At 38.5% G+C, this 9,789-nt stretch overlaps 1 protein-coding gene across 4 annotated transcripts in view; it reads right to left on the reverse strand.

Annotated features, from left to right (window-relative positions):
- The window catches only part of ZZZ3 (zinc finger ZZ-type containing 3), a 103,899-nt gene extending 94,401 nt beyond the window's left edge, over positions 1-9,498 (reverse strand). For 3 of the 4 annotated variants that reach the window (XM_060023899.1, XM_060023893.1, XM_060023887.1), the window contains exon 1: positions 9,379-9,498. The gene's annotated coding sequence lies outside the window, so the exon portion shown is untranslated. Of the gene's footprint in view, positions 1-8,712; positions 8,780-9,378 lie in introns of those variants that run through there. The other variant, XM_069541171.1, reaches the window with a different exon arrangement.
- Between the last annotated feature and the right edge of the window lie 291 nt (positions 9,499-9,789).

Here is a 9,789-nt window from a genome sequence, read left to right on the forward strand (position 1 = left end):
CTAGGGTACAAAATGTAGGTACGTGTTACTCTTAAATTATACGTGAACAAAACACCTAATTTTGACAGCTACAGGCTATTTATAATATTCTGGTCGTAATAATTACTGAGTGACAGCAAGCAAAATTCATTTATAAAGGAAATTAAGTGTATCTTCCAGGCTAACTGTGGGACTTAAATGAAAGAAAAACTATGTGCAGGAACACAGTAATAAATCTTTCCTATGCCTTCCTTTAAAATTAAGAAAATGAAATGGAGGGGTAGAAAAGAAAGTACAAAGGGAGAATTTCTCATAAGAAAGTTACACTTAACACTTGAAGCCAGCCTGAAAGGAGTTGCTAACTAGGTATAGCTGACTAAATTTTTTAGTAGCCTATAATTTGATCTATAATCTGTATACCACAATGTTATAATGTTCATAAATACAAAATAAATATTTTAAAAGTAAAATGACTTAACCTGAGACTTTTTATGAGAGGGGAGGGAAAGGGAGGGGTGGGTACTCACGACATTCTTTGAAATAACAGCAGATACTACAGGATAGCTGTCATAAAAATGTGAATGGGAATCACTGCTTGAAAGGAATTCAAAGAATGAAAAAAAAGCTGCCAACTCATAGGATAAAAGTCCAAAAAGCCATTAGCTGGTCAGGAATGCTATACCAAAGTTTTCAAAACAAAATTTTTAAGTAGGAGGAAAAAAAAAAAAAAAAAAGGTGATGTACTCTTGAAGGCCATCAATGACAGAAATTAAAAGCATCCTGTTTGCCCAAACAACATTAAAACACAAACAGGGTATACCACACAATCTGAAAGCAAAGAAGGTGGTTCTTTGATGTCCCCTTCTAGAGTTCCTGAAAACTATGAATACCATGAGAAAAATGTCTAAGTGCTGAGATGTCCAAGTATAAACTAGATCAAGTTCTAGGATTTCTCAAGTTACTTATATCAAAACAGGATAACAATACATTAACGTTTATAAAGGAAGTTAAAGTTCAAAAACCAGACAAAATTATTCTACGGTACTAGAAATCGAAATAGTGATTTCTCATGGGCGTGGGGAGTTAATGACCACAATACAGCACAAGACAGTTTCCGGGGTTTTGATAATGTTCTATTTCTCAGTAATAATTACACAGGTGTGTTCATATTGTGAAAATTCACTGAACTGTACATTTAGGAGAACTTTCTGTGTGTATTAATATGCTAATCATATTTACTTTTTTTTTAAAGCGGAGCGGGAATTTCTCCCTCAGGAAATGAAACGTATTACTGCAAAAGCAACATTAAAAATTTTTAGGGACTTCCCTGGTGGCGCAGTGGTTAAGAATCCGCCTGCCAATGCAGGGGACACGGGTTCCAGCCCTGGTCCGGAAAGATCCCACATGCCGCGGAGCAACTAAGCCCGTGTGCCACAACTACTGAGCCTGCACTCTAGAGCCGGCGAGCCACAACTACTGAGCCCACATGCCACAACTACTGAAGCCCACGCACCTAGAGCCAGTGTTCCGCAACGAGAAGCCACCGCCATGAGAAGCCTGCGCACCACAATGAAGAGCAGCTCCTGCTCGCCACAACTAGAGAAAGCCCATGAGTAGCAACAAAGAACCAACAGAGCCAAAAATAAATAAATAAATAAATGTATTAAAAAAAAAATAGTGGAGACCATTCAGATTAAGAATTACAGGTTTGGGGTGGGGAGTAGAGAGTTAATATGGAGAAGTACTAGAAAGCTCCTCAAGGGCTTTCAGTAGATAAATCTCACAAACATACACACACCTTTTTCAGGAGGAAAAAATCTTGGTACCTCCCTCTATAATACAGCCAAGCTAAATTTCACTCTATTTATGAAACACATAAATCTGCTTCTAATGGGGAAGTGTGTATGAGCTGCAGTATCTACTTTCCTTAAACTTCTGTCCAATTTTTAAAAAAAGTTATTAGTAAGGAGGTAAGTAAATGCCAGAACACAATTAGCAACTGCTATTCCTGGACCACTTCAGTGCCCTTCTGAAAAATAAACTCACCCCTTAGGGGGTAGCAGAATTCTAGTAGAAATAAAAGATACAAATTATGTTCCAATCCTTATAAATCTCATCCCAATCCAAGGTAAAAGGAAATTTCATCACACCTGGTTCCTCATCTGCAATTCTCTTTATGTAATACCCAAGCACAGGACATATGTGTTTTCAAATATTACGTTTTCATACAAAGTTAATCTGGTTTTTCTTCCTAGCAATTATGTAACCATACCATTCTGTAGCCAACAGAAAGTGCTAGTCAATATTTAATAAAATAATAGCTTGGAACATTACAGTTTTAAAATGTAAGTATAAATATCTCACTTTTTAAAAAATTATTTTATTATCTTGAATAATTATTTCATAAAGGAAAAAAAAACCACACCTTCGTAAACAATAAGAACTTTAAACATTTAAAAAGCTCTCCTTGGCATGGATGCCCTCACGAATGCTCACATAGAATTTCTCAGATTCATTACTTAATTTCAGTAAACACACAACATTGCCATCATTCTTAACAGTTGAAAAACAAAGGAATTGTGATTCTGGAACTTGAGTCCTAGAACTGCAAATGAACACTTTTTTTCCTAAATATTTTAGAGGGATATGATGTCAAGTTGTATATTACTATTTAATGAGGGAAACACCTTAAGCACACATTCTAAATTGTTGATCTTAGAAGTTTATTTCTTTAATTCCACAAAATCTACCAAAGTAGTTTTTCTCTTTACAGCCTCTTGTACTGTATACCTTTACATAGTTTCATATTTTATCAAGAAAGGAGAAATTGCTTCATTTAATCCTACTTAATTCTGGTATATGGGAAAAGAATATTTCAAATTTTGGTTGACAAAAGGAATTATAAAACATTGTTTTGTACAAAATAAGCTTTTATTATCCTCAAATTATAAAGTGCTTTCAAAAATCGATAAGAAAACAAACACAATAAAGAGACCAGGGCAAAAGATATTAAACATGTAGTAAGAATCATCTAAAAAACAATACTAATTTTTTTAAGTTTGGGATTAAAAATAAGCAATATAAGATATAAACACTTAAAATGTAAAAATGAAACACGCAAAACAAAGAAAAATTATTTAATAAATAGACTTGAGACAATTACCGATTTGCAGGAAAACATTTACATTCTCATACCAATGCCACATGAGATAAAAAGTTAAATTTATTTAAATCTAACTTAGAAAAACTAAAATAAATAGTATTAAGATCAGTATTATTTATTACATTTCTAGAGAAGGAAGAATTTCGTAAGATCAGAAACAAAACAAAATTAGGCCAATGATTTGATTATATTAATTTTAAAATTCTGTTTATCTGAAAAACTCACAAAAGAAATACACCTATTAAGCATAATGTTTCACCCCAGTAGTAATCTAAGAAAAAAAATGTTATAATACGACTTATCCCCTATTACGGTTTTTTTTTTTTTTTTTTGCAGTACGCGGGCCTCTCACTGTTGTGGCCTCTTCCACTGCAGTGCACAGGCTCCGGACGCGCAAGCTCAGCGGCCATGGCTCACGGGCCCAGCCGCTCCGCGGCATGTGGGATCTTCCCGGACCGCGGCACGAACCCGTGTGCCCTGTATCGGCAGGTGGACTCTCAACCACTGTGTCACCAGGGAAACCCCCCGTATTACGTTTTTATAAACAATACTTAATGTTGATGTATAGAGCCAACAGCCACTCCAATGTGGATATAAATTGATCCTTTTGACAAATATCGTGACACGACTTTAAGAGCCTTTAAAATGTACCTAAAAATTATACCTATAATATACTAGAAGATAATACTATAAATAAGAAACACCTTATATATAAATGTTCTTCACACTCTTATGCAAAAAACTAGAACAGGAGAATGATATACATCTACACATGGAACATCATACAACCACTTATAATGATGGTTAAAAATACTCATTGTGAGGCATCCCTGGTGGCGCAGTGGTTGAGAGTCCGCCTGCCGATACAGGGCACACGGGTTCGCGCCCCGGTCCGGGAAGAGCCCACATGCCGCGGAGCGGCTGGGCCGGTGAGCCATGGCCGCTGAGCCTGCACGTCCGGAGCCTGTGCTCCGCAACGGGAGAGGCCACAACAGTGAAAGGCCCGCGTACCGCAAAAAACAAAAAAAAAACAAAAAAAAAACAACCTCATTGTTAGAATGGGAAAATGTTACCTAACATTAGGTTAAAAGCAGGACATGAAATTAAATGTTTTATCTGTAAACATGTAAAAGATATATTTTAAATAATAGAAGAAATAACATCAAAATTTTAATATGGTTATATTAATTCCCAAGATTCAAAATCCTCAAACCAGCCATCAAAATCATTAAAACACACACAAATATACACACTTAATACCTAAATCAAGTGCTATATACCATCACTCTACCACTGAAGGGCGCATAAGGTTTAAATTAACATATTAAAAGAGACTGAAAAGGCAAGCAAAGCAACAAACAAAATCTACTACAAAAAGAAACATTTCTCACCTCTGGACATTCATCTGTGCTAAGGATGGAGACTCACTACCAGGATTCAGAACTATACAACTGATTCACAGACAGGTCATTTACTAATTCTAATTATCTGCTCTGAAAATTCTTTCATCAACAAACGTGCTTATCTTTAGCCAACTGGTTAATTATTACTGATATCAAATATTAAATGTAATAGAGTCTTACTTGGGAGGCAACTCCTTGAAATACTAAATAAGGAAATAAGTAGATAAAAGCAATAAAATAAAACAAAGAAAATTCCACACACAGCAGCCCCATTTTTTGGGGGGGTATCAGATGACTTCTGTTAAGTGAATTTTCTAGAAAACTGAAATGAATTTATTAAAAAGCTTTGAAAATGTTTACCCTTATAAGAGTCTTCTAAAAAGACACCAATTTCTTAATTCCTTAAACACAGTACATAGAGTAAAAGTTTATTTATGATTAAGATCATCACTGTGACAGACCATGTACTATACTACTCTACAACATTGTGATTCCCCCAGAAGTTGATGATTATAGAACTGTATGTCTCCACGAAATGGCCTTAAAACACTATCCTTTTATAGTTCCATATACTTTTTAATAGTTCTTCAGTAGCCTTGAAATAAGATGACATTTCAGTTGTCAGTGTGCCTAACTCCAATGGCCAACCTTGCAAATTGTAATCTGTGGGCTGAAAAATCAGATAACCAACCCTGCTGTGGCTGCAAAATGTTATTTACTCCAGTTAGTAGTTTCTGAATAACGCTCATAGGCTTATTATACTTGGTTACAGTTATTTTGAAGCCTCAGGATCTCTGCTGTTTGAAATGACTAAAATCACAATCACTCAAAAAATGTTTAATTACTAACTGCAACTTACACATATTCTGGAGTTCCAAAATAATCATAATAACTGAATAGTTTGATAGTCTTCTCAAAGTTACTCAACTCACTTGTCTCTGACCAGAGAAAAATTACCTAAGTAAGCTGAGAAATAACAGATGAAAAGAAAAAGAAGGAAAGAAGTGAGAAGGACAAGTTCAAATGAAATAGCAAAGTCCATACTGCATGGTTCTAGAAGGCAAGACTTATGACTTTGGGAAATATTTACACATAGTGTTTTTTAAAGCATAATTACAGTGGTTATCAGGATATTAACTATAGAAAACTGCACTACAGTGTATACCACATATATATTAAATAGTACTTTAAAAATCAAGACTGGGAATTCCCTCGTGGTCCAGTGGTTAGGACTCTGCGCTTTCACTGTCAAGGCCAAAAAAACAAAAAACAAAACAAAACAAAAAACATGCAAAGACTTCCAGCAAATATTCCTTGTACTTAAACTGACAATGAATTTTCATATGAAATGGCAGATTGTTTAAAAAAGCACCTGCACGTATTTGATATTTCTGGTCAAGTAATTTCCTGTAATCTGTCTTGGACACTGGTTCAGGAAGAGGCAGGAAATAAAATGTACATTCTTCATATAATTAATATGTAACATAGGTATTACACTATATAGTTACAAAGTTACAGGTCTATGGAAACTAGCATTGTGTCATATCTAAAGAAAAAAATCCAAGTGAGGACATCATATTATCACTTTTGTTAATATCCTCTGATTACTGAAGCTCATTAGCTCTCATAGGTCACTTCTATGACAGTAATAACTGAGAAAGAGGAAAATAAAATTTTCTGGTTTTTACTCAAGCAAAACTCAACTCACATAAAATATATTTCTCTTCTTCTTGTATTGTCTCAGTATATTTCTACCCAGTATATGGGTATTTTAGTGTCTGTAAAAGTTTGCTAATTCCTAAGATCCTCTACCAAAAACAGTTTATAAAACAAAGTTGTACGAATAAGTAACATATATTATTACAAGGATCAGATGCACATGACAACTCTCAAGGCCCAATTCCCAAGCAAAACTTTGTAAAGTTTGCAAAGGCCATTATAGAACTGTGATCTTTTGAATCCACTGTTATTTTCACAAGCTCCTACTTCTAAAAACATAAAATAAGTAAAGAATTCACAAAGTTCCGATTAAACATCAACTTCAGTTGATTTTATTTTTGGGGGGGGGGGACAGGTGATATCAAGCACATCTGGGGGTGGGCTGAAACCTGTTTAAAAAAAATTATTTAAGAGGAAAAAAATTGCCACACATACTGATTCCAAATTCTGGTCAACTCAAGTCACCCTCCCGCCATCATGAACAGACTATTTTTGGACCATGGCTCTGTCAACCTTCTACCATCCTTTCTTTTCTCTGCAACTTCTCCAATTCCATTTCAATATCAACCTATACACACTCCCGTGTCTCCTTTTCCTCTTTCCCACATCTCACCTCTCAACACTCACTTTTATTCCCCAACATTCCTACTTTAACTATTACAAGAGAAAACTACTGTGACCAAAACGAGTGGTCACTTTTTTTACGTGACAAGTGTGATAAATAATATTGCTGATAGTTTGGAGGGAAAAATACAAAAAACAATCACAAAATGCTGCTTAGCAACTTTTGAGTATATGTATGTTTGTCTGTATTAACTACTGATGTTTGTCTGTATTAACTACTGATGTATCTTCCACTCTTCAGTTGAGAACTATTTAAGCTGATAACTTTTTAAACTTCTGGAAAACTCTGATATACACACTTGGGTAACAGTTTAGAATATATAAGTTATCAAGAAATATAAACACAGAAATATAAATGTAAATAGACAGCACAACTATTAAACATAAAAATATAAAACTCAAGTGACAAAACATTTATATCTTTAAATCTTATTTCACATGTACTTTATTTTTGTACAGAACAACCAGCATACCACTCTACAGTAAAAATAATGCTATCACTCAAGCTATTTTCACAAAACTATACCACCAAAATATCTGTACAAAAAATTTACTTTTTTAAAGCATGTATGCATGAGTCAAAAAACCACTAAATAAAAATATAAGTGAGCAGAAAAAATTTTACTGATTGCTAATGTTGTGACAGAGTATCTTAAAACAACACCCCTCCGTTTCCTCCTCTTTGTTAAAAAAAATAAAACACATGGAAAATATCTGGAATAATACATAGCTACCGCTAAGAGTGTTTACAGAGATTTAGGACTGAGGGAGGCAACTTGGTAGAATGTAACAGGAAGAATTTTACCCTTTATTTTTCTCTGTACTAAGTGTAGAGGAAAATAACACGTTTGTAGTTTAAAAAAAATTATGACCGGATTACCTAATTATCTGATTAGTTTGCGATTAATTTACCACTACGAATACTAAATAAATCCAGACTGCTCAAAAATACGAAAAAAAAAGTATACTATAAATTCATCTTTGATAAAACATTGACGGGTTGGAGAAAAACTAATCTTGCGTCAAATTCATTTAAGGAAAAATTGAACTCAAGTTTTGACATCAAAGTTTACGAAGATTAGTTTGCTTTTAAATTCGACTTAAAACATTCCACTATTGCCTTAAATACGTAAACTAAATCAATCATCCCTGAACAACAAAGATGGCAAACTCATAACAATAGTAATCAAAATCCTGTCGGAAAAAAAAACTTATCGATAATTATGGGTTAATAGGCACGTAGCAAAAAAATTAAAAGAATGGTTTTATTCTGACATCAGGTATTGTCAGAGATATAAAGGATCCCTCCAAATACTGCCAAAAGTTATAGTAAACACAAAGTTAGAGTGATGAGGGAGTTATCAATGACCAAATAAATGTGAGTAATTGATGCCCAGAGAGAAAAAATGGAATGCGTTCTATTTTAAGCGTCTGAGAAGGGGCCGTGGAGAAAGGTTCTGCAGCAGAAACAAGCGACAGAATGGTTAACAGGTCTGGAATTCTTCAGAAAATTGTAACAAGGGGAAAAACTGACAAGAACGTCTGTAAGTAAGAGGAACGGTATCCAATGTAATCCTCACGTCTGTGCTAGCACGGCTCCGTACTTCCAGTGAGACGGGGGAGGAACTATCACTGAGCGGGGGAGAAGGAGCCCGGGCTGAGGGGTGGCTTCTGCAGGTGGCGAAGCGCCCGCAGGGGGGTGGGGAGGAGGATCGTGTCGCCTCAATTGGGTCAATGTATTCCCTTCAAGACTACAGGAAGATGACGCAGCACGGCTCCCGGCACCAAGAGGCACTTGCCCCCGGCCCCTCCCTCGCAACTTGCCTTGCAGAAAGAGTTGCGGGTCCCAGGCCCCCGGAACCCAGGGCTCCGCCATCCAGGACAACTGCTCTGCCAACAAGGTCCCGCGAGAATCGGGAGATCTCGCGATACAAACCCACTAGCATCTCGCGAGTTTTCCTCAGAACCAACATGGCGGTACACAGAAATCAGTACTTCGGCATTCAGAAAGGGTTTCATTTACGAAAAGAATGTGTATAACAGAGAAAGAGCGGGAAGTCTTTTCCGCCTTATATTTCTCTTCATACCCCCCTAGTAGAGATGAAAAGCGGCAAACAACCCTAAAGCCTCCGACGACCACGGTTGCGCTACACAGACACAGGAATCTTCTGCCTCAGCCAGCCTCCGAGCCTGTCACGTGGAAACATTCTCGGCGTGCCGGTCACGTGGACCACTACTGAGCGAGCGCGCGCCCGCCACCCTCCCCAGAGCCCTCCCCGCCCCCCTTCTGCCCGCGCACACGTGCGCGCGCCCCCCCGCCCCACGTGGGGGCTTCGCCGTCGCCGCCGTCGCCGCCGCCGCCTCCAACCCACCCCCTCCTAGCACTCGGTTCCAAATCCGGGTCCCAAAGCCGATCATCCCTAAGATCCCTCCTCCTCCATTCCCCCTCCCCCATCTGGCCCCCACCACGTGCCCCGAGCGCCTGCTCACCTTTCGGGCGGGGCCGAGCACCGCAGGCCACTCCGGGAGGCGCCGTCGCCGTGGCCGCTCTCCGCCCCCGCCACAGCACTGGCTCGGCTGGCCGCCGCCGCAGGAAGCTCGACAGCGGCGCTGGGGCGCTTCCAGGTGGGTCCCCGCCTCCCGTTCCTGCCACTTCCCGCAGCACCAGTGGCTCCTTCCGGTCCCCTCCTTTCTCGTCCTTGCTGGGACTGGCGGGCTGCTGCGGCTGCGGCTGCAGCTGCAGGCGCGCTCACTACACCGCCTGCTGGTAACCGCGGCCGGTGCAGCGCCGGCTGCCCAGGCGAGGTCCACCCCCGCGATCCGCCCCCGCTCCTGGGCAAGGGTTGGTCTTCTGAGGGCGGGACCCAGTCCATCTCCTACGGCTGACTAACTTGGCTCTAG

Source organism: Delphinus delphis, chromosome 1, assembly GCF_949987515.2.
Source record: "Delphinus delphis chromosome 1, mDelDel1.2, whole genome shotgun sequence".
NCBI classification, from domain to species: domain Eukaryota; kingdom Metazoa; phylum Chordata; class Mammalia; order Artiodactyla; family Delphinidae; genus Delphinus; species Delphinus delphis.